At 36.5% G+C, this 25,586-nt stretch overlaps 1 protein-coding gene and 1 non-coding gene across 5 annotated transcripts in view; both read right to left on the bottom strand.

The window, feature by feature from the left end:
- PDE4D (phosphodiesterase 4D) overlaps nt 1–25,586 on the bottom strand; it is a 1,386,129-nt gene that overhangs the window by 1,168,994 nt on the left and 191,549 nt on the right. The gene's annotated exons all lie outside the window — the stretch shown is intronic.
- Nucleotides 14,556–14,662, bottom strand: LOC123790619 (U6 spliceosomal RNA). The gene has a single exon (XR_006779147.1). It is a non-coding gene; the product is annotated as a U6 spliceosomal RNA (small nuclear RNA).

Here is a 25,586-nt window from a genome sequence, read left to right as displayed (position 1 = left end):
TACCTTCTTAAGCCATAATTCTCCAAGGCTTGGAGGTCAGTGTTGAAGAGGAGGACTTCAACACATGGGGAACACACTCTGTTACGAGGATTTCTAAACCATTTCAGGCAGCTGCTTAAGTTCAAAGGCAGCAATGTTAATGTAGTTCAGAAAGAAAGCCTGGAAAAGAAATATATATCAGGGAGGGAGGAACTAAGTCTCTCCCCACTCACTCTACTCTGTTTCAGGAGACTTCCACCTGTCTATTAGATACTAATCTTTCCCAAACATACCACGCGGTAGCTCAAAATCAAGTCCATTATCAAACTTCCTGTCTTTCTTGTTGAAACCTGCTCTTTCTACACATTTCCCTATGGCAGTGTTTCTTTAGTGAACAATTAACTTCCAAGGAAACGAAGACAGAAATTGCCATCACCCTTTATTCACCATTCCTAAACAGTCACTACACTTACTGATTCTCTATCCCTAAATACTTCAACTTTATTCCTTCTGCCTCTCTCCACTGTCATTCCTATAGTACAGCTATTATCTCCCCTTTGCACGTGTGGTTCCTACTGCCTGGAATGCCTTTTGCCTCTTTCTTTTCTATCCCATCTGGCAAACTCCTACTCATTCCTGAAAACCAAGTTGAATAATGGTTTTTTCTCCATTTTTCCTAATAAGTCTAAATCCTACGATCCATTCCCACCTTCCCCCCCAGGCCATAATTTCCTCAAGGGTAGGGTCATGCATTATTCATCTTTAGAGCTGTAGGGCTATTAAAGAAGGTGAACAATGAATTCAAAGAGACTTGAATTCAAACTTTAAGCTTTGTCGTTTCCCATCTGTGTGAACTTGAATAGTTCACTTTATGTCTGGTCAACTGATTGGACTGAGAATAAATTACAGTTTGCAGAGATATTGATCCTGCCAAACCTCAGGATAGAGTGGACCATGAAACCATGAAAAGCTTTAAAGTTCTGGTCTATGATTAACCTCAAGGGCCCTTCAAATATGAATATTCTACATGTGTTAAGACCAGAAAAGTTTGGGAGGTACTAAACTACTTAACTGACAAGTTTGTACATATGTAAATTATTAATGATAATGCCTAATTCAGAGGATTAGTGGAAGGATTTATATACGTTAAAGGACTCCCAACTAGCACAAAGTCTGGGACAAGGTTGGCAGTCAACAAATGTTGGTCTTACTCATTTTCTTTTTCTTTTGTTTCTTTAAAGGCTTTTATCCACTTTCTTGTTTTCTTTCTGCTCTTCCACTTCTTCTAAATATTCTTCAGTCATGTCCGTATTTCTGCTTCTTCTCTTTTCTATTTCTTTTCTTTACCCAAGCTTATTCTTCCCTTATATCCTCATTTTACCTTCATTCAGACTCCAGAACACACATTTCAAAGATATGGCTTCTTCCACTCACTATGCATGCACACCAACACCACACCACCACTCCCAAGTATACCAACTTTGAATGTTGGGGAAATTTTATCCAGCTTTATTCTAAATGACAAAAAAGAAACTATGAGAGTTAGAAGAATTTGTTTTCAAGGATAATAAATTTCATTCATTCTACTTTCCAGGACCTTGGAATGTGACTGTATTTGGAGATAGGTTCTTTAAAAGGTAATTTAACAATGGGGCCATTAGTATGGGCCCTAACCTGACTGGTATCCTTGCAAAAGGAGAAAGTTAGGATGCAGAGACAGAGCAAAAACCATGTAAGAACACAGTGATAAGGTGGGCATCTGCACGCCAAGGAAAGAGGCCATCAGAAAAAAACAAACCTTCCCACATCCTGATCTTGGACTTCAGCCTCTGGAGTGAGTTTATGCCACATAGTCTGTGGTGTTCTGTTATGGCAGCCCATCCTTCCTAACTTCCCAAGACCAAGCCAAGTAAGTCCAAAACTATGATCTCTTGTTTATTTTAATCTCCAAAGAACTAGGGATAAAAAGAAAGCTAAATCAACTAAATTCCAGAAAGGAAGGAATACTTCCTAGCAAAAAAAGAGACCCACCACTGCTTCCATCCTTAGTTTAACGGGAAGAAGAACAAATCTGCTATGACAGGGGTAAGGGGAAAGCAGCTGAACTCGTCAAAATTTTCAACAGTACATGCGGGCTGGTGTGAAGGACGAGAGCCTACAGAAGCTCATTCACAGAGAAGGCTGCAGCCCTGACCCTCGAGACACATGGGCCTTCCCTCAAAGAAAGGCACAAGCTCTCTGAAGGCTGAGGACAGAGGAAGACAGCTGAGCAACTGACTCCTTCATTAACCTTTATTATCCTCTCATTCTCCTTTTATAACTGCTGAGACTGTAGTGATGTCACCTCTGTCATTCCTGATACTGGTAATTTGAAGTGCCTATTTTTCTCCCTGAGGTATCCTGGCTAGAAGTATATCAATATTATTGATCTTCTTAAAGAACCAATTTTTGTTTTCATTAATTTCCCCATGTTTCTCTGCTTTCTATGCTAATGGTTTTTTGCTCATTTGGGTTTCATTTGTTCTTTTAGTGGTTTCTTAAGGTAGAAGCTGGGGTCATGGATTTGAGAGTTTTCTTCTACGATAGGCATCTAGCCCCTTAAATTTTTCCCTAAGTATGATTCATGAGCACCCAAAAAACTTTTATATGTTGTATGTATAGTTCCAATGTGTTCAAAAGACTTTGTACTTCCCCATCACATTTTTTCTTTGGCCCATGCTGTGTTCTTATCCTACAGTTACCTCAACAAATTGCCACAAACTGGAGAGCATAAAACAACAAAAATTTATTTTCCCACAGTACTGGAGGCCAAGAGTCCAAAATTAAGGAGCTGGCAGGGCCACATTTCCTCTGAAGGCTCCAGGGAGATTCCATGTATGTCTTGCCTCTTCCACCTAGGTGGCTTCTGCCTATTTAACTCCTCTCTGCCTCTATCTTCACAGGGCCTTCTCCTCTGTGTCTGTGTATTCCCTTCCTTCCTTTATAAGTTCACCTTTCATTAGGTTTAGGCCCACATGGATAATCCAAGAGTATCTCATCTCAATATCCTGAACACTTAATTACATCTCCAAAGACCCTTTTCCCAAAAAGGTCATATTCACAGGTTCCAGGAGTTGAGACATGGACATACCATTCTGGTAGGCACGGATCAACACACTACACATGGGTTATACAGAAGTATGCTATCTAGTGTCAAGATATTTGGGTTCCTTCCAAACATATTTCTGTTATTGATTTTTCATTTCATTCTGTTGTGGTTAGAGAACATACCCTACAATACTCTTAAATGTACTGAGACTTAATTTTATGGCCCCAACATATAATTTGTCTTGGTAAATGTCTTGTGTGAATTTGAAAACAATGTATATTTGTTGTTGGAGTGCTCTAAAATTGTCAATAGGTCAAGTTAATTGATTGTGTTTTTCAAGTCTTCTACATCTTTACTGATCTTCTGTCTACTTATTTGGTCAATTAATGAGAGGGGTAGTGACATTTCTGACTATGAGTAGTATGTACTATATTATCATGTTTTCTAATTTTATCTATGTCATACCCACAGGTTCAATGTTATCTCCACAGATGGATACCTACTCACATAGTCTCCCCCTCTTCTATCAGGAGTCCATCTTTTGTTGTATTTTAGTTATATTTTTTTTTCACAAATTTTGGTTCATATGGGGGAGATAATTGATTCTGCAAAAATTCCAACTTCAGTTTTTACTCATTCTTTAAAATTCAAGATATACTTTTTTCTTATAAGTGTTATAAATTATGTTTATGTTCTTGGTTTCGTGAGCTATCTGCTCCTGATCATTTGATGTAATTCTGCATACAATCAAAGCCACTTACAAAGTTTTGTGAAAGGTACTAAATGCTCTACTAAAAAGTTTTCAGTCTTAAATATTTAAATAGAAATGAGAAACCTGGTAACATTTTTTTTCAAGTATCAGTTTGCAAATTCAAAAAGCAGATTATACTAATTACCATTACTGAGAAGTTACACATCGTGAATCAAATTTCTCTTTATGAGGCTTAATGTAGCTTAATGCTTTACCTCACGGGAGTTACAATATGGAAAGGAGACATAAAAGATTTGGATTGATTGGTTTATATCACATCAGTGCCTGCAAAATGCACCAGGTCTCCCAGGGTGTCCACACTGTCTGAATAATTCTCCTCTGGGCTATTGTTATATTTGAGGGAGGCAAATGAAGACCCGTAAGCGACCATCTATCTGCAGAAAAGAAGCAGGCCGGGACTGCATGAATTTCCTGTGTACTGAGCGAAGATCACCACCAGAAAAAAAAAAAAAAAATCTTTCTCATATTCAGCCAGTTCTAAGAAACCAGCTGAATGAATACCTTGGAGTCTCAACATCAAAATACACAGTATCATCTATAACAGCTAGAACAATGAATGGAAAGATAAGACATACGCCAACAAATCAATATGGTAAAACTACAGTTTGACAGAGGAGACAGACTTCTGTTAAAACTGTCATGCAAAAGTACAGAATATCCCAGTTTGGGAACCTGATCATTATTTATCTATTTATCACTTACTCTGGTTCAAGTGCTATGCTAGGTAGTATATGGAGGCATTAATATGACTATTACCTCATCTCCAAGAAATTAAACATCAGTTGGTGATAAAAATGAATAATGAAAGACAAGGTTGCCTGTAGTGATGCTATTATAAAGTCTCTCAGGAAAAAGGTTATCACCTGGGCAAGAGGTCACTGAGATAATCTCCTACCTAGGGTACAGAACTCTCAAGAGGTGGCACTTTTTAAGGACATTTTCTTTGGCTACCAGACTGTTCCCTGTAATAGTTGTGTGGAAGCCTTATCTATAATATTAAGGTTTGAATTAAGATACAAATGCATTATATGAGAAATAAATGTGTGATTTTCTTTTGGCTGAAGGTTTAGAATAACTGTGGGTTTACTCTGGGATAGGCTCACTCACAAAAAGGAGGCCTTAGTGACATTTTTCCAGGAAAATCCAGGGCGACAGGACACCCTCGCCATCTGCACCATGGCTCTGGCACCTGCAGAGACCAACCAAGGAAAATCCTTCTTCTAGATCCATACCAGACACTTTTACCTGAAGACACTTCTCCACCATTAGGACATCCAGAGTTGTGAGAATTACTAATATTTCACTAACCTTTTTTTCCACATAGAAAGGGGAGAGCAGTTCCTGGCTTTTAATTTATCTTCGTGTTAGAAGCTTTCTTATCAGACACATTCAGAATATATAGTTGGCCAGTTTATCAAATATACTGAAGTCAAGAATCTTTAAAAGTATACCTTAAACATTCTTTATAGAAACATTTAAGTGCACACAGTTTGCTACTTCTTTGATGTAGGGCCCAGACCTTTGCTTTATGTACAGATTAGGTTATGGTTAGATTTCTGCATCTTATTAAGCATATCCATTATCCATTATGCATCATCTACCATTTCCAGTTTTGTTCTTGATAATAAAGCAAGAAAGTTAAAGATACTTGAGAAGCAACCTGACTTCAGAATCATTCTATGATTCTTAGTCATGCACATTTTTCACAATCTTTGTGCCTGGCACACCTAATTCAACAGCAATTTTTGTCTAGCGAAGTGACTAGCGTTTTAGTTTTCATATAAACATGCTCTTTACTTGTATCTGTTACATTAGTTTACAGAATAATTTGTTATATAATAGCAAGTACAACTGCCATCAAGATTAGAGACTGTTGATAAACATACACACTACAAGGGGGACCTGAAATACACCTGTGTACAAAAGGCTAGCCTTCTAGAATGTCATCGACATTAGCAGGTAGACTTTATGGAGGAAAGAGAGAGCTCTAGTTGAGCCACTTAGCTGATTAATAGGAGATGGGATACAAGAGATTCTGCTGTTACTTCTTAAGTATGTGACTTTTTGCAAAGGCCTACTTATTTAGAAAAGAAAAGAAAAAAAAAAAAAGGAACCTGCCTCAAGTTCCCCTCTACCACCAGAAAATTATCTTAATTAAAATACACGAATATAAACAAAAATTACAGAGATGGAAACAGTCAATGATGCTGTCTGGAGTTTAAGAATAAGAAAATTAAGTTTCAAAGAATCAAAGGTGCAAAGGAGCAGTGAGAGAGGAAGACTTCTATCCCATGGCTTCTCTTGAAGAAAAAGCTTGTGCGAATCCAACACAAAGATACCATGTGCCAGCTCCAGCTCCCTCCCGCCCAAGTTCATAGACTAACATGATGCCACAACTTCTCAATGGCATCGACAATGAGTTGTAATAAAAATGCCCTTAAGAGTTCCTTCCAGGTCCGCTTGTACAAACTTGGACAAGTGAGTGGCTCTTATCAATACAGGCCGGCAGACCACATGACTGACTGGGCATGTTTATAAAACTGTTAAAATACAGTCACCAGATCCCAAGATTTGAAAAGCATTTGATACGTTTCATAGTGCACCTGTCAAGGGACAAACTGATTTCAGACTTTCTGGCCAAAGAGCTTTGAAGAAACAGCTAGTGTTGATGAAGAAACAGCTAGTGTTGATGAAGAAACTGTGCTGGTACAACATCAGGGAAACAGGATGCCCATTCAATACCCCCCTTGCTCATTCCCTTCACCCTGAGTTCAGGCATGGCTACAATCAATCTATATCACAACAACCCAGAAAACATGATAGTTCTTTAAAAAAAAAAAAAAGCCATAAGGAACTATTTAAGAACTACTAGAGGGGTGCCTGGCTGGCTCAGTCGGTTAAGTGTCTGCCTTCGGCTCAGGTCATGATCGCAGGGCCCTGGGATCGAGCCCCGTGTCAGGCTCCCTGCTCAACGGGGAGTCTGCTTCTCCCTTTGCCTGCTGCTCCCCCTGCTTGTGAGCTGGCTCTCTCTCTCTCTCAAATAAACAAAATCTTTGTAAAAAATCAATTTACTAAAAAAAAAGAACTTGTAGAATTAGTCTGTGACAGAGGTGATTATACACACCCCGGAAGAAGCTATACAATTATACTATTTCCGTGAAATGTGATAAGCAATGGTAGATATTTCAGTATATTTTCCAAAGATATCAACATTATCAAATACCATTCATGATGATGAAACCAAGTCATAGCTCATTTTTCTTATATTTGATCTCCACAGATGTTCTTACTCTGAAATATAGACAGTTCCTTACATAAAATAAAACACCGTAAATTAAAACTTGGGTCAGCTGTATGTCAGAACACCCGCAAATGATATCTTTGTAGAAACCGTAGCATAATATCATGTGGCCACTAAGTAATTTGTCACTGATTATTTTTGAAACTTCAGTCCATTACACTGACTACCATTATAACTATTTAACCATGAAATGTTTGCCCTCATTTTTATTCATATACTTCATGGGCCATTTACTGTCAGCTATAAAATCATTTGAAAGGTAATTGACTTTACAGCTGAGAAAAATAAGAAGCCTCCTAAACAATCTCAGGATATTGACTTAGTGTCTTACAGGTAAAGACGAACTTAAATCGAACGTGAAATTGGGGAGAGGTGACTTTTTAACGAGTACTTTTTAAAAAAAGAAATGAAAAGAGTAGCTTGCTGATGTTGAGCTCCCCCCTCCCTTAATAATAAAAAGCTTAGCTACAGAGGGATGAGAAGGTTAAAATGCCTGCCCAGTGCTCATGGTCCAAAAAATAATTACAAGTGTCAAAAGTGGCTTCAACCCAAACACTGGCCATCACTGACCTCCTCCACAGGATGACTTTAGAAACTGCACAGGGCAGGATTAGGGAGGCTGAAGGTGCATAGGGATAGGACGCTTTATTTCACAGCCTTGCTTTCAGCAAGACATGTTTATTTTCCAAGAAATACATAATTACATTTCTAAAGTCTTAATGCCCACACAGTGTGCAAGGCACTGTTCTAGATACCATGAAGTAATGCAAAGATGATAAAACCTAATTTAGTAGCCTCCAAGAACTTAAGGTCTCGAGGGAAGATAAATACATGAATAATTTTAGTACAAAGCTTTTATTAAAAGGGCTACAAACAACAACAACAACAAAAATGCACCCTCAGCTGGATTATGCAGCTCATATAGCTGCTAGTTGGGCTGAGGAGTGTTGGGAATGAATCCAGCCCGTCCTCGTGCTCTGTGTAGGAGAGGCGCCCCCTTCAGGCCTGAGAGCACCGAGGGCGGTCTTCAGCACACATTTTGTACAATGCTTACACATATGCTTCCCCCACCGCGGGAGCTCTTCGAAGAGAACTAAAGTTCTTACGTATCCCATGTTCTAAGCACTTAGTTCAATGCCTAGTACATAGGAGACAATCAATAAATGTAGAATATAAAAATTAGTCGATTTAATTCCCTCAATCTAGAATGGGCCACCCTTTCTCTCCTTTTTCGCTACACGCATTCACATTTCTAAATATAAAATTCCCGCCCAGCTCAAACGCCCCTTCTTCCTTACAGCACTATCTCATCTCGCCTCATTTTCCCACCCTGCAGAAAATGTTTATCCCTTCCCTGGATGCTTCTATAACTTATATCCCTCAAGCTTCTAAAATGGTTTCAAATGGCTGAATTCTTAAATCGGTTATTGTCCATAGCCTTCATGTGCCAACCCCTCAGTGTTCTGTGGTTATTGCTATTTGTGTACCTTTGCTTTCTGTGTAAGCCCTAGCGGGAGATGTCTGACTCTACCATCCCATGTAGGATGCCTGCAGCATTCCAAGGGAGCATACATTTGTTGGTTTAACAAGAACTTATTCAGCATCAATAATGTACCTGATGCTAAATAAAAATTTGATTAAATAAAGTTCTATTTCTAGAAGAAACTGAAAGATTCCAATGGAACAGGGGTCTACTTCCGCAATCTTGCATCCTGCTAATACTGGGCTGTGTTTCCTCAAAGGCTATTGGCACTTAGGACATCCTTACACTAACTACTCCATACATATATTTTCTCTCAACCCTCCAAGTACCATTTTCCTCTGAGTAATCTTCTTCCTGGTTAATATCACAAATGATATATACTGATGACCCTTCATCTATATCTTACATGAAATACACTTAGAGTAAGAATTTAAATGATCAGTTACTCCATAATGGACAACTTCTACCTTTGACCTCCAAAATTCTGTTATACATTTATGAGTTTTCTTCAGTCCATGGGGAGGAGATTTCTTGACTAAAATGCAAATGTGTTCTCCCCACTCCAAAAGTTTAAAGTTTATTTGGTCTCTCATATAGCAAACAAAACAAAAACAAAATGAAAAGTGCATTAAATGCATAGCTTTTAGCACACTGGTGGGCACATAGGAAGGACTGGGCTAAGAATAGTTAATTGGTAAAACATATATATGCAAAGAAGTGTTCTAACTAGAAGGAACCTTGTATGTAATTGGGTATGCTGTTTCATAGACCAATCTCACATATTCAGAGATTTCAAAACCCAATGCTCAGAAAAGTTTATTCTAAAAAATTTGAGAGTCATGCTGAGCAGTCTATAGCTAGTATTTTATGTTTTCATTTTGAAGTTTCTCATTTACAAGGAATCATTCCTATTTTCTCCAGAGAACATAAAGCATTTTTGTCATTTTCAATCCCACGTCAAATTGATTTTATTCTTGACACTACGACCGTAATTGCAACTAGAACACTGAGGATCACAATGGGATATGAGTATTTCAATGGAGAATTTCATATTCACCAGATTATGTACCTTGTATTTCTGGGAAATCATTCTACAGAATTATCTTATAGACTGCTAATTTTCATAATAAACTAAAACTGCTGATTCACCTAAGAGAAAACACAGAAGCAACATGTATAATTATACTTGAATCAACAGCTGCTGTGCCCACTAAAATCTTCTCCCCTCCCGTCTCACATTGAAGACACACACCATCACTCTGTTTCTGCAACTAAAAGAAGGTTGTTCTAAGTGCAATCTAAAAATCAGTCATCTTACTTTCACGTCTTTCAGAGAGGTGTAACAAAAAATGTTTTAGAAATGTTTATAACGTTAAAATTTGTCAATTACTAAAAATGCTGACAAAATCCAATGTGTGTCAGAATCTCCTAGAAGACCCAAAGAAATGTAAGAAATTCAAAGTCCAGCAGAACTTCTTGAAATGTGTCCATGGAGCTCAAGATAAGCATGACATGCTGCCCTAACTGGAAAAAAATTCTGGCATAAATTTCAGACGATTTGGGTGATCCTAGAAATCATTATAACCTCTCACCATCTGTCTCTTGTAATGTCTCCATTCGTAACTTCTGTTCTGTTTTTCTCATGACAGCCCCAAAGTACAAAGCCTGCTTTGAAGGTTATCAGTTCTTTCCCCAACCCTGTAGGGCAGATTTCCCTACTGCTAAAATAGCAATAAAAAATAACTCTTGTCTACCAATTACTGGGATGGTTATAGAATCTCCTATTGGACTATCCTCTAGTTAAATGTTTAAAACTTAATTAAAATGCAAATTAACAGTAGACAATGTAGCCCTTATGGCTACAGCATGACAAGAGAAGAAGTCAGCTTCATGCAAGAATGCAAATTTTTGGAACTGTAATTAAATATGTAGTTATTTCCATTATACAGAAATTTTTATGGCCTGAAAAGGAACGAGGAAACCCCAGCTAAAATAGTGGCAGATTAGGGTTTCCAATCCATTCAAAAAATGTCACTTTAGAGCCACCACAATTTTGGTAGTACATCTTTTAATTCTATCTCACTGAACTGATTTTTCCTGAATTGTTAGATTAGGTGGGTTAATGTACCAAAACTCTCTGAGTTCTTTTGGGAAAATGAATGGCACTTGGTACAGTAATTTACTAATGAAGAAGAAACATGTCCCCTGATATGCTTACAGATGATTACTGAATCAGAAAGAAATCTGTATCTGCCCATCTCATATGTATGAGTCAGATGATATCTATTTGTGGCTTTAGTAAAACACACTGCATACATACAGAACATATGCTTATTTCACCTGGCTGGCCATTTCATAGGACAATGGCCCAGGGTCAGATGGGGTGAAAGGAAGTGAAATTAAAACCAAGGAAGACCAGGGGCACCTGGGTGGCTCGGTCAGTTGAGCATCTGACTCTTGGTCTCGGTTCAGGTCTTGATCTCAGGGTTATGAGTTCAAGCCCCACATTGGGTTCCACACTGGGAATGGAGCCTACTTTAAAAATAAAACAAAACAAAAACAAGAGAAAGCCAAAAGCAATAAGAAAATAAAGGAAGGCACAAAGCACCAGAGGAAATCATATGAGAAGCAGATAATTATAAATCATAATAGAATGGAGACTGAATCACATTCTGAAGATCTAAAGGAGACAAAAAGTATGAGCAAGGGAAAAAAGAAATTAATGATTGGTGAATATTAAATGACACACTTAATAAGAAATGACTGTGGAGAGCAGAAAATGATTAATCGTTTATCAAAACGGAATAATCCATATTTGAAAAAAGCTATACATTCACATGCAAAAACATACATGTAGAATGACTAATGGGAGAGTATGTAGACATAAATAAAGCAAAGGCATAATGATTTATTAAAAATGTTATTTCCCCCAATGTATTCATGGTTAAAAAAAAAAAAAGCACAGACTAATAACACAAACAGAAAAATAGTAAGTGCTGTAACTTAAGGAAAGAGACCTGAATGTTTTCTAAAGAACAAAATGTTCTGCACTATCTTGAAGGAATATGAGGGAGAATCAGAAATTGTTAGGATCCGTTGCTGGGTCTCCTGTTGGTCCAAAGAGCATCATCTTTAATGAGCAATGACCTGGGTACTGACTCAACATCTTGACATGGCCACAAACCATCTTGACATTGCCAACCTCCATTAGAGACTGATAATATTGGTTCCAGTCTTGGATATTTTCAGGGAAGGAGAAAACTCGTTAACCATCTGCCTTCTTTAGCTGTAGCTTTAAAGCAATGATATTCCAAAAATAAAAGCCAACAATATGCCACAGATTAATTATCAAGCTACTAATGAGATCTCCTATTCAGGTAATACCAGTGTAAGATTTCATTTGCCCATGGAGTTCTTTGCACAAAATAATCAATGTCAACGGATATCACTTCACTCCATTAAAAAAATTACTTCTCTGAATTAAAAATCAGAAGCATAATTAAAAATAAATGCCTACACATAAAAAACTATTATAATATGAGAGGCAAGAATAAAATCCTTAGACAAAAAAGAGATCATGTTAATCATTAAGAAAATCCTAAAACCCTGAAAGACAAAGGCATGAACAACAGGTTTCTAAATTTCATCCTCATGAGTCATCTGATATGCACACTAAAACAATGAAATTCCATCTAAACTTGCAAAAACAGAGATTATAATAAGTCTGCCAAGTGGACAATGAGACAAGCATACATAGTATGCTACATAGATACATAGTATCTCTACTGATAGAAAACTGCCTTTTCGGAAAGCAGTTTGGAAGAGCATTTCACCTGGCAATTTCACAGCTGGGAATCTATTCTAAGAAAATAATCCAAAATGAAGATAAATATGTATGCTCACAGATGTTCCCTAAAGAACTGTGTATAATACAAGGAAGTGGCCAACAGTGAAAGAGTGATTAAGCAAACTATGGTATGTTTCTATAATATAAACAGCATCTTTAGTTACACAGGAAAACATTTACAATAAATGCTAAGTAGAAAAACAGGATTCCACATTTTCCATTAGGTATGGAGTCACGGGTATGGTGTGTGTGTGTCAGGTCTGTACTCACGCATGCACAGAGAAAACCACATGCTGAAGTAACTATCTCTATAAAGACATATCATATTTTCATGAGAAAAACACGTAAAGGAATAAAATTTCAACCATCTTCCAACAGCACCATGCAACCGAACTAAATACCATTTTGGGCTTAATAGACATGGTTTACAAAGACAGGGTTATGAGAATCCAGACATGGAACAGTCATGCCTAAGTAAAGCCTGTCCTCACTACACACAAACTAGTCTTAAACAAAGTTGAAAGCCAAAATTTTCAGGATATGAAATAACACTTATATTAGCAAATCATACTTTCAAAGAGCATTGTCAATGAATTGATTGATATTATTTATCAATGCAAGTAAAATTGAAGGCTTTCTCTCACTTCTAGAACTAGCTTCAATAATCATATTATCAGGGTGCCTGGGTGGCTTAGCCTGCTTCTCTCTCTCCCTCTGCTGCTCCTCCTGCTTGTACTGTCTCTCTGTCAAATAAATAAATAAATAAAATCTTTCAAAAAATCATATTGTCATGAGAACATACGAATAACCCTGAAATGCGTCCTATTATGACAAGGCTCAAAATGACAATAGGTCCCAGTAGATGATATAAACTGAAGAACGCTAAAGTTTCCTGATGATTTGGAGAGGAATCTTGTCTTTGGTTATTGTATCTTTCCCCTCAGTCATGTTCATTTATAAATGTACAACTTTTAAAATTTTTCTTATCAGGAAAGTTGATGAACTATTTTTTCAGCTATCCCTGTTGAAGAGTTATTAAAAAGATTCCTGAACATTGACTACCACTTTACTTTGACATTTTCTTAAAATATTAAACAAATGGAATTCCTGCACTCATTTTTAGTGTGCAATTATATGACAATGTTTATGTGATGCTTTGTAAAAGGCAGTAACAATCAAATCCAAATACAAAATAACAAGAGAAGAATTTTCCAAGATAAAAGATTAAACAATATCAACACTTGGGAGAATCACTAAAATTAAGGAATATGACTTTAAATAAATAATATTTAATTCTGCCTCCTTTCTAAGTCAATTTCTAGCTTTGAAAATATATCTCTGAGTAGTTCTATTAAAATGGATCTAAAAATAGACTCTTTAAGGCCATTAAAGAATATTTTAAAAAAAACCTTAGTTGTTTAGAAATATTTTAGTCTGTACAGTTGTAATTTACCATACTTATAGTTTTTATTCTTTGATGCTACCCTCATTTCCTCTTTTTTATATTTATCCTCGACAATTGTTTTAAACATGTGAAAAGTAAATTCACAGTCAGGTGACTACTTCCATTTGCTTAAGAAAGACCCCGATCTCTGGGGCACCTGGGTGGCTCAGTCCTTTAAGCACCTGACTCTTGATTTCAGCCCAGGTCATGATCTCAGGGTTGTGAGATAGAACCACGCATTGAGCTCTGCACTGAGCATGAAGCCTGCTAGGGATTCTCTCTCTCCCTCTCCCCATTTGTGCTCTCCCTCTCTCTCTAAAAGGAAGGAAGGAAGGAAGGAAGGAAGGAAGGAAGGAAGGAAGGAAGGAAGGAAGGAAGGAAGAAAGGAAGGAAGGAAGTCTCTGGTCTATATATCTATATGTGAGTAATATGCACACTAATCATAGATTATAGATCTATATATCTATATGTGAGTAACATGCATATGGACTGAATTATCAAAAATATTAGATAATTTTTGGTTCTTAAGCAATGAGGAACTCTTAAATATTCTCACAATACTTCCAGCATTATTTAAAAGTTAAGGTAAAAATCTCAAAAGCTGAAATTTGTTCAAATATTTTTGCAAGGAAAAGTTGAAACAAAGCAAAGAATAATATACTTTTATTCATGTCATCCTTGCAAAGGGGCCATGTTAATCTTCTCTATATCGTTCCAATTTTAGTATGTGTGCTACTGAAGCGAGCATGGATATACTTTTATAAAATGAGAAGTATTTTTTTTACCCCATGCAGCTATTGTTATTAAAAATGACCATGAAAAAAGATGCATAAACCCCAAATGTGCAATTATGCCATATAGAAACACCTATGTGACTCACACTTCCCTGATAGAACATTTCCATCTCCTTACAACATTCTCTCAAGCCTCATTCTCATCAGTCTTAACTTCACAGAGGCAATCATTTTTTTTTTAACCTTTCATTGGTTTTGGTCTAGAACTTCCTAATAATGAAATCATGCAAGACGTATTCTGTTATTTTGGTTCTTTTGCTCAGTATCGTATCTGTGAGACTCATTCATGTTGTTGTGGGCAGCAGTTCATTCATTTGTCCTACTGAGTAGTCCTCCTCTGTACAACTATACCAAAATGGGATTATTCATTCTCCTGTTGATAATGAGTTGCTTCCAGTTCAAGGCTATAATGAATGAAGCTGCTACAATCATTCTTAACAAGTCTTTCTTACATATAAATTTGTATTTCTTCTGGGTAACTTTTAATTTTAAGCACAAAACCTTTTCCCAAAGCAGTTTTAACATTTAATATCCCTACCAGCAATGTAGGAGAGTTCGGTGGTTCCAATCTTCACCGATATTTGGGGTTGATGATATTTTTAATTTTGGCCATGCTAGTGGGTGTCTAGTATTATCTCAATGTGCTTGTAAATGCATTACTCTGAAGGCTAAAAATCTTAAGCACTCTTTATTATGTTCACTGATCATTCATCTATGTACCTTTGTAAAGCGTTTATTGAAATACTTCACAAATTTTTTGTCTTTTTCTTACTGAGTATGAAATTCTTCATGTAATAATGATTTGAATGCTTTGTCACACATTTTACAAATATTTTCATCTTGTTGGTGACATGCTTCCTCATTTACTTAATTTTGTCTTTTGATGAACAGTCTAATATATCAATTTTTATGGTTATTATTTTCTGCATCTTATCAAAGAAATATTAGCCTACTATTGTCTTAGTTAGTTCAGGTTGCTCTAACAAAATACCAGAGACTGGGTGACTTGTAAACAACAGAGACATTTCTCCAAGTTCTAGAGGTTGAGAAGTACAAGATCAAGGTGCTGGAAGATTCAGTGTCTGCTGCCTTTTCACAGGCAGCTGTTTCTTGGCTATGTTCTCACACAACAGAAGGGGAGAATTCTGGTCTCTTCAGCCCCTTAGAAGTCTACTAATCCCATTTATGATGGCTCCACCTTCATGACCTAATCATCTCCCAAAGGCCCCACCTCCAAAAACCATCACACTGGGGGTTAAATTTTAATATATGAATTTTGGGAGAACACATCACACCATCCACCACAACCACTAATTAGAAAACTATTAACCTACATTTTCTTCTAATAGTGTTTTATTTTTATGTCTGTGATCCACTGTGAATTAATTTTTGTTTACGGCTTGAAATAGGAGTGAAGATTCATTTCTTTCCATATGGACATCCAATTGTTCCAGTACCATTCGTAAATAAAACTTTGCATTCCCTCTTTTAATTACTTTGATGTCTTGAAAAAATCAAGATATGTATCTATTTCTGGACTATATTCTGTTCTTTTTATTTGTCTATACTTATGCCAAAAATATCACCATCTTGATCACTGTATTTTTGTAGAAAGTCTAGAGTCAGGTAGAACTGTTCTCTTTCAAGATTATTTTAACTACTCTAGATTCTTTCGTTTTTCATATAAATTTCAAAATAAGCTTGTCAATTCCTATGACATAAAACCCTCCTGAGATGAAAATTAAGATTTTTTTTAATGATTTTTTATTATATTATGTTAGTCACCATACAGTACGAAAATTAAGATTTTAATCCATAGATTAATTCAGGGAGAATTGACATTTAATAATATTGAGTCTTCCAATCCACAAACATGGTATTTCTCTCCATTTATTTAGGTCTGCTTTAATTTCTCTCAGTACTATCTTATTGTTTTCTGTGTAGAGGTTCTCCTCATTTTTTCATTAAATTTGCTTCTAAATATTTTATTTTTTGACAATATTATAAATGGAATTTTCAATTTTCACTTACAGTTGCTTATTCCAAATAATTATAAATGAAATAAATTTGTACAGACTTGGATACTGAGACCCTCTTTATTCCACTTACTGGTTCAAGTTACTTTCTTTGAAATCATTCCTTGTGGTTACTTACGTACATGTTCACATCACCCATGAATAAAGGCCACTTTATTTTTTCCCTTGCAAACTATGCCTTTTAACTCTCTTCTCACAAAATTGCACTGGCTAATTTCTCTAGCGAAATAGTGAACAGAGGCAGGACAAAAGATGTTATTGCTGTGTTCCCCATCTTAGGGAGAAAGCACTCTTTCACCTTTAAGTATGATGTTAGCTATAGGGTTGAACAGTTGTTTTTTTGGTTTGTTTTTCTGGTTTTATCAAATACTCCTACAGATAATCCTTTGCTGGGGTGGGGGTGTCCTGTACCTTGGAAGATGTTTAGTAGTAGCATTCCTGGCTTCTACCAACTAGACAGTAGTAACACCCTTCTTCTCATTGTCACTACCGAAAAATGCCTCCAAACACTTGCCCCTGGGGTCAAAACTGCCCTCATTTGAGAACCACTGAGTTAAACTGAGGCAGTAGGTGAGACACCAGAGAATGTAGTTAACTTCATCAGAAAGATCTTTAGTTAGCTCACAAGGGGAGGCTTGTGTTTTCTGAATTGCAGGCTGAGTTGCTTGAGATAACTATCTGCTTACACCTGTCAGCCCATTAAGAGAAGATCTGACCCACAGGTGCCAGGCTTACACAAAACCCTGACACTGAGCTTCAGGTCCCCCAAGACAAGGCAGTATCTCCCTGGGGAGGAAATATTCTCAGGACTTCAGGCTTTCCAGGTCCCTCAGAGATAACAAAGAATGAGAGCAGCCTATCTGCCTCTCCATTGTCTGTTTTTCCCGAAGAGTCAGAGCCAAGGCCTTGAGGGAGTGTCTCACCTTCAATAAACGTGATCATTTTTTAAAATGACTCAGTTAATTTACTTTTTAAAGAGTCATATTCTCTCTCATTCCCTCTGTCCCCTACCTCCCTCCTTTTCTAGTAAGTATCATCAGTGCTTTTCAAACGTAACAAACTGTGACAAACTATACCAACTGTCCAATGACCAGCATTTCCCCATCTCTTTGACACATGCTACTGCAAAGGTCTGAGAGTCTATATATTGAATGAACTTTGTAAATTAAAAAATATACAGTTTTCTGTTTTTTAAAATTTTTTGGTATTAATAAAACGCAAAGTAATTAAAAAGTGACTTTTTCTCATCAAGTATTATTACAATCCACAGATACTAAAGGTAAAAATTAACAACCTGCATGAGGTTCGCCAAGTTCTGTGCATGAGAACAGGTTGAGAACACTGAGCCTGAACAAAAGCAGAAATACAAAGTAATGAGAGCTACAAGCATGGAGAAATAGGACTCTTTAGAGTTTTCCAGAATTCACTAGGAATCGAACTGGTGAACATAGATGGGGGCACATGCTATGAAACTTTAGATGCCTTGAAAGAAAAATGAACAGTTAGATGGAAACCAACCTGTCCAGAAGTGTAGCACAAGGTCCAAGTATGTTAGAAATCTGAACACTGTTTCAAGTGCATCACCAAGATGATGTTTTTATCTACTCAGTCTTCTGCAGAAATTATTTTCCAGGAGATTTTACCTCCAATTGCATAATAAAAACAAGGTTTCAATTATTGAAATTCACCTTATAAGCAAATTGCTGCTATTATCCTATAACCAAAGTCAGTAGGCTCACTTTCATATAAGTGGTCAAAGCAGGTTTAATTGTAAGAGAATTTCTATGCTGAACCACTTACATAGGAAATGCCAGGAATAAGATTTTATTGTGGAAATTTTAACACGATCTAACTTCAATGCATGCTTAATTTGGCATATCCAGAGAAGTCACATCTTCAAGATGTTCCAAGTGTGAAGCCCACTCAATTGCAAATGGCTCATTTTTATGGATGTGATTAACAAACTGCCAAGGCATTCAGCTATAAAGTAAGGTTTTCAGCCAGTTCAAATAACATACTCCTAGAATATCAAGCTCTTTTTGTATCTGAATTCCAGATAATCCCTCTACTGTAAAAACTATGAATTCTTAATTTGGCCATGGTTTATATGTTACTGGACAATGCTTTGTTATCTTTCTTCAACAAACATCTACCAGTAAAATACAAGTAAATTACAGGCAAAATCTCAATGAAGTGATTAGGTACCAAAAATTGATTTGCATCAAATGTGTTATTTTTCCTTAACGAGACCTGTTTATTACTAACTGCCTACCATTCAATTAACATGAATGTGTTTATCTGGAAGGTCAGAAAACTTATTCACCTTCATAGCCATTTAGAAGAAAAAAAATCTACCTACTTGTTCCAAAACGACATATAAATATATTCTTAAAGCAATTTCTAACAAATGTATTCCTCTCAAATTTGATTTTGAAAAAAACATACACAACTGAAAATTACACACAGAGAATACTTAAAATAAATCATAACCACAGAACAACAATTACTGTATCTGGATATATAATTAGGTGACTAATTATTTCGAAAATGCAATTGCACACTCTAATAGATATTCAATAACCTCCACCATTTTGCCTCCCACTCCAACCCCTAAACTTCTTCCTGTGTTTTTCATGTCAATTTTAGCTCACATATCATCTCTTTTTCCTCTATTAAGAACAATTTGTTGAATGGTTTCATCGCTTTAATACATGCAATTCAATTACATTTTCTTGTTAATGTATCTAACAGTGAGGATGATTTGTGCAAATTGTCTGACCCTTTCATTTTCTACCTGTGTGACCTTTGTAGTCAATGGCATAAAGGAAATTCTTCTTCTCTAATTGTGTCATCTATCACAATAAGAAAAATACACCGCATAGATGGAAGACATTTGGAATATATTACAGTGGATTCAAAAACAATGCAATTCTGTTACATTTGTCTGGGATTTAGGATGCTATCTAACATTTCTCCTTGGAGTACTGAAGAATCAGACCATGGGAGTTGAAAGAAGCTCAAACTGCAACTGAGAGGAGGTATCTTAAAAAAAAAAAAAAAAAAAAAGACTACTAGGAAATTACTACCAGATAATTAAAATGGAAATAATGTCTACTAACATATAGACTGAACACTGAAGTTTTCACCGCCATTATGATAGAAAAGGATCTGGAACAAGGAAAATCCACTCAACCTGTATATCCTCATGGCATCACTCAAAACTGAATAGAAAAAAAATATATTTTTTAAGCATTTCAAGAGGAGGAGAATATTGTTCCAGAATTCACAGCGAACCTCTGAAAAACCTCAAACTACAGAATCTGAAAGAAAATTTCAGAAAACAATTTGGCATCCTTATTTTTGACAAAGGGACATGGCCTCTATGAAAGGAAAAAGGATGAAATAAAGACAATTCCAGGCAAGATAAAAAGGCAATAGTGTGAAATAAGAAGAAAGTGTATTATAAAAAAAAATCATAAAGAAACTAAAAGCAGAGTATAAGAATTGATACCAAAGGTGGTAAATTTAATCATTATTTAACTGTTCTAGAAGATCTCAGAGGGAGAAAGAAAACGGAAACCACAGTAGAAAAGAAATGGAAAAATAGAGACCAAAGAGTTAACCAACATTAATCAGTGTTTCTAGAAGACAGCCCAGAGAAATAGAAACCACCATGAAAAATATAGTCTTAGAAAACATTTTGAATCTCAGAAGGAGCAGTTACATGGCTTCAGGAAAAATATAAATGAGTAAAGACCTACACTGTAACATATCTGACATTTTTAGACTAGTAAATATAGGGGGGAAAATCTGCAAGACACTACACAAGATTAAATACGCCTACAAGAAAGAATCAAATATGCTAGTTTTGGTGACATCATCAACATGGCCAAATAAGAGCTATGTTCCCCCAAAGGAACACCAATTTTGGTAATCACCCAGGAATGAAAGAACTTTTGTGAAAGTCTGGGAGTCCAGTGAATAAGTTTGAGTACACAGTTGGAGCAAAAAAATTAGAGATTGGATGCACTGAAGGGGTCAGAGGAACGGTTTCACTTTCCCCACATCACTACTCCCCCTAGCGCTCCCTGAGTATGGCCCCAGATCATGAGAGACCTTCTCAGCCCATGATCTCTCCCATAGAGCAATGTGACAGCATATAAGTGAGCACCTGCTTTGCCCCTCTGTGCAGGATGCTGTCAAAGTGACCCAATTCTTTCTAACCCCATCCAGAATACTGAGATGTGAACTGCACCACTGGGGGTCAGCAGTGGCTGGCAGGCCACAGTGACAAGTGAGAGCTCAGATCAAAATGTATCAAAGGTCCTAAAACCACTTTACAGACTCCATCAGGAAGCCCATCCATGAGCAGCTGGTGATGCCTCACCCAGGAAGCCTCTAAGTGAACCACCAGCACCCCCAGAGCTCCTCAAACCTAACCCACATATACTCCCATCCCATGGCCAACCCACTATGTGTGCTCCCAAGAGTGAGGGTGCTGAGAATGAGGCTTTGCAGCCAGCCAGCAAGCACAGCAGAAAGCTGACCGGATTCTGCAGGATGAGGAGACAATTACCAAAGCAATTCTAAGAAAGAAGAACAGACATGAAGGCATCATACCTCCTGATTTCAAACTATATTACAAAGCTATCCTAATCAAAACAGTATGGTACTGACATTAAAAACAAAAACAAAAAAAAAACAAAAAACCAGACATAAAACCAATGGAATAGAATCAAAAACCCAGAAATAATTCCATGCATATGTGGTCAACTAACATTTAGCAAAAGAGCCAAGAATATTCAATGAGAAAGATAAAATGCTGGGAAAATTTGATATTCACATGCAAAAGGATGAAACTACACCCCATACACAAAAACCAACTCAGAATACATTGAAGACTTATTTTTTTAAGATTTTATTTATTTATTTGACAGAGAGAGACAGGCAGCGAAAGAGGGAACACAAGCAGGGGGAGTGGGAGAGGAAGAAGCAGCCTCCCAGCAGAGGAGCTTGACGTGGGGCTCAATCCCAGGACTCAGGGATCACGCCCTGAGCCGAAGGCAGATGCTTAACGACTGCGCCACCCAGGTGCCCCAGAATACACTGAAGACTTAAATGTAAGACCTGAAACTTTGAAACTCCTAAAAGAAACATAGGAAAAATTCTCCTTGACATTGGTCTTGGCAAGGATTTTTTAAATACGACAGCAAAAGCACGAGTAAAAAAAAAAGCCAAAATCAACAAGTGGGGGCTACATCAAACTAAAAAGCTTCTGAACACACAAAAAAAACCACAAAATGAAAACATAAGCTACAAAATAGGAGACAATATTTATAAACCATATATGTGATAAGGGGTAATACCTAAAATATATAGAGAACTCATACAACTCAACAGCAAAACAAAAACAAATAATAAGTATCCTAATTTAAAAATGGGCAAAACACAGGGCACCTGGGTGGCACAAGTGGTTAAGCAACCAACTCTTGGTTTTGTCTCAGGTCGTGATCTCAGGGTCACAGGATCAAGCCCCAACTTGGGCTCCATGCTCAGCACAGAGTATGCTTAAGATTCTCTCTCCCTTTCCCTCTGCTCCCCACCCTGCAAGCTTTCTCTCTCTCAAGTAAAATTTTTTTTAAAAATGGGGAAAAGAGTTGAACAACGCTTTCCAAAGAAGACACACAATGGCCATCAGGAACATGAAAAGGTTCTTGACATCACTAATCATCAGGGAAATACAAATCAAAACACAATAACATATCACATCACACCTGTTAGAATGTCCACTGTCGAAAAAAGAAAGAAAATACAGAGAAATAACAAATTCTGGTGAAAATGTAGAGAAGAGAGAACCCTGTATGCTGTTGGTGGGAATATAAGTTGGTGCAGACACTGTGGAAAACAGTATGGAGGTTCCTCAAAATATGTACACTAAAACTGCTATATGACCCAGCAATTTCACTTCTCAGTACATATCCAAAGGAAATGAAGTTGTTATCTCAAAAAGATTTATGTACTCCTATTTTCATTGCAGTATTATTCACGACAACCAAGTTTCGGAAACAACCTAAGTGCCTATCAACAGATGGACGGATAACTCTCTCTCTCTCTCTCTCTCTCTCTCTCTCTCTCACACACACACACACACACACACACATACAGAGAGAGAGAGGAGGAGGAGGAAGGGAGCAAGAGAGAGAGAGAGAGAGAGAGGAATATTATTCACCTTTAAAAAAAAAGCCTGCCATTAGCAAAAACATGGAGGGAATTATGATAGTGAAATAGCAAGACAGGGGAAGGCAAATACTACATGATACCATGTATATGTGGCACCTTAAAAAAAAAAAATCAAACTTATAGAAACTGGAAGGAGAATGGTAGTTGCCAGGGGCTGAGGAGTGGAAAATATGGGGTGAGGATGGTAAAAGGGTACAAACTTTCAGTTCTAAGATGAATGAGGTCCATCTAACTATAGAATGGTGACTACAGCTGGTAACAATGTATCATATAATTACATTTTGCTAAGAGTAAATAAGTGTTCTCACACAAACATGAAAAAAGGTAAATATGTGAGATATAGATGTGTTAATTAAGAGAGTCTTTGTCAATGTATACAAATCATTATACTATGCACTTTAAATATATTACAATGTTGTCAATTATAACTCAATAAGGCCGAAAGAAAAGAAAAAACGATCCTCTATTAGGGGCGGTTAAAAATATCAGAAAGTTATAAAATATAGGAATTAGATATACCATCTGCTCACAAAATGCACAAGGATGGGAAACACATATACACAAACACATTGGAAATTAATATCAGAACAGAATCTTAAAATAAAAACACAAAGGCAAACTTTAAAATAAAACATACCTAAATGGCATAGACTAAAGAAGAAATCAAAATTACAATTACGAGCTATTTTAACATTAAAAATAATGAGAAAATCTATACAAAAGCTGATAATGTGTGGTAAAAGATGGACTCAGATGGGAAAAAACTCATGCTATTTAGGGTTCTCATTTACAAAAAAAAAAAAAAAGAATGAAAATAAAAGAGCAAGATATTCAATAAGCTAAAGGATTTCAGTAAAGGTCAATAAAATAAGTCTAAGAAAAGTAGCAGGAATGAATCAATAAAAAAAAATAAAACTAGGTATTCATTTAGTGAACTAGAAAAAGATCAAAGAACAATCCTCAAACAATAGGAAAAGTGAATTCATACAAATAAAAGCAGAAGAAAGGGCAAGGAAGTAAGTAAAATTAAGTAAAAGCAGAAAATGCAAATTTTATTAAAAATTACTATGTAGATAATACAAATAAAGGCAGAAGAAAGGGCAAGGAAGTAAGTAAAATTAAGTAAAAACAGAAAATGCAAATTTTATTAAAAATTACTATGTAGATAAGGCCAAATAAGATGAAGAATATCATAAAAGAATAGTATATACAACCCTGTTCTGATTAACATAATCCTGACGCAGTGACAATAATGAAAACATAAATTAACAAAACTAATCTAAGAAAGAAATAGTAACCAGAATATAATCGAACACATACATAGGAGGAAAAGCTCTTAGAATATCTACCTTTAGAAAAGGAGCTAGGCACAAGTTGTTTAAGAAGCAAATTATTTCAAAATTATACATCTCACAACATACATCAACATGAAAGGCTACCATACCCCATTTACATAGATCCTATAAACCTGATACCAAACGTGACGATGATTATTTTTTAAAGATACACTTATCTCACTTTTATTAAAATGAAAACATAAGTAAAATACATAAAATCCAAGAGTACATTCTTTCAAAACTCACAACTAAGTAAGAGTTACTTATTAGTTACTCACTTGATACAGTGAGACAGAGGTACAACTATTATTTTCCATAGTAATTCTTTTTCTTTTCTTTTTTAAATGATTTATTTATATGAAAGAGAGAGAGAGAATGCCCATGTGTGCACATGGAACGGGGGTGGTGCTCAGAGGGAGAGAATCCTGAAGCAGATTCCCGGCTAAGTGCAGAGCCCCATGGGAGCAGGGGCGGGGGCTCGATCCCAAGTCCCTGAGATCATGGCCTGAGCCTAAATCAAGAGTCAGATACTCTCCTGACTGAGCCCCCCAGACGCCCCGTGATTTTCTTAAAATATCAAAGGGAAAAGAAACAACGGGAGTTAAACCGTTCTAAATAATCAAATATGTTAGAAACTTACAACCATGAAAACAGGATACTAGCTCTGGACAAGAAAGAGAAATGACTGAGAGAGAGAAAAATCATTTGCCAAAAATGCCTATGCTAAATATGCATAGTATAAAATTTTAGCGTAAGAAAATGTGACATTTCAAAGCACTGAGGAACCTATATATTTATCACAAGTTACAAAGAAGACTGGCATGTACATGTCCAGCAAGTATTCGGGTCACAAGGGAAGAGGCAGAGAGCCAAGAGGGTAGCCTCCAAAGTCAGCCAGACCAACCCTTTGAAACTAAATAGCTCACTGAGAGCGCCAAGCAGTCCACGCACATGCATGAACTCCATCTGCATTTGCTAGTCTACCCCATTCTTTCCTCCCCATCTTCATTTGCCACTGTCCCTGCGTCACACTAGATTTTTAAAAACAGAATCATCACATTGTCCCAAAATTAACAAACAGTATAGCAAAAAGAGTGAAAATCTATGAAAATTTCTTGTTCACAGGCCATTACTTATTTTCACGGCATTTAAAAACTAGACATGTTTCTTCTACTCTCTATTTATGTAGAAGAATAGGAATAGTGTGTCGCTGACAAAGAGAGAATACAAATTCCACCTCGACATATGAGAAATACTTTTACATC

Source organism: Ursus americanus, chromosome 5 (assembly GCF_024610735.1).
Source record: "Ursus americanus isolate L20-20 chromosome 5, mUrsAme1.1.p, whole genome shotgun sequence".
NCBI classification, from domain to species: Eukaryota; Metazoa; Chordata; class Mammalia; order Carnivora; family Ursidae; genus Ursus; species Ursus americanus.
The sequence above is the reverse complement of the archived record's forward strand: the minus strand, read 5'-3'. Positions and strand labels throughout refer to the sequence as shown.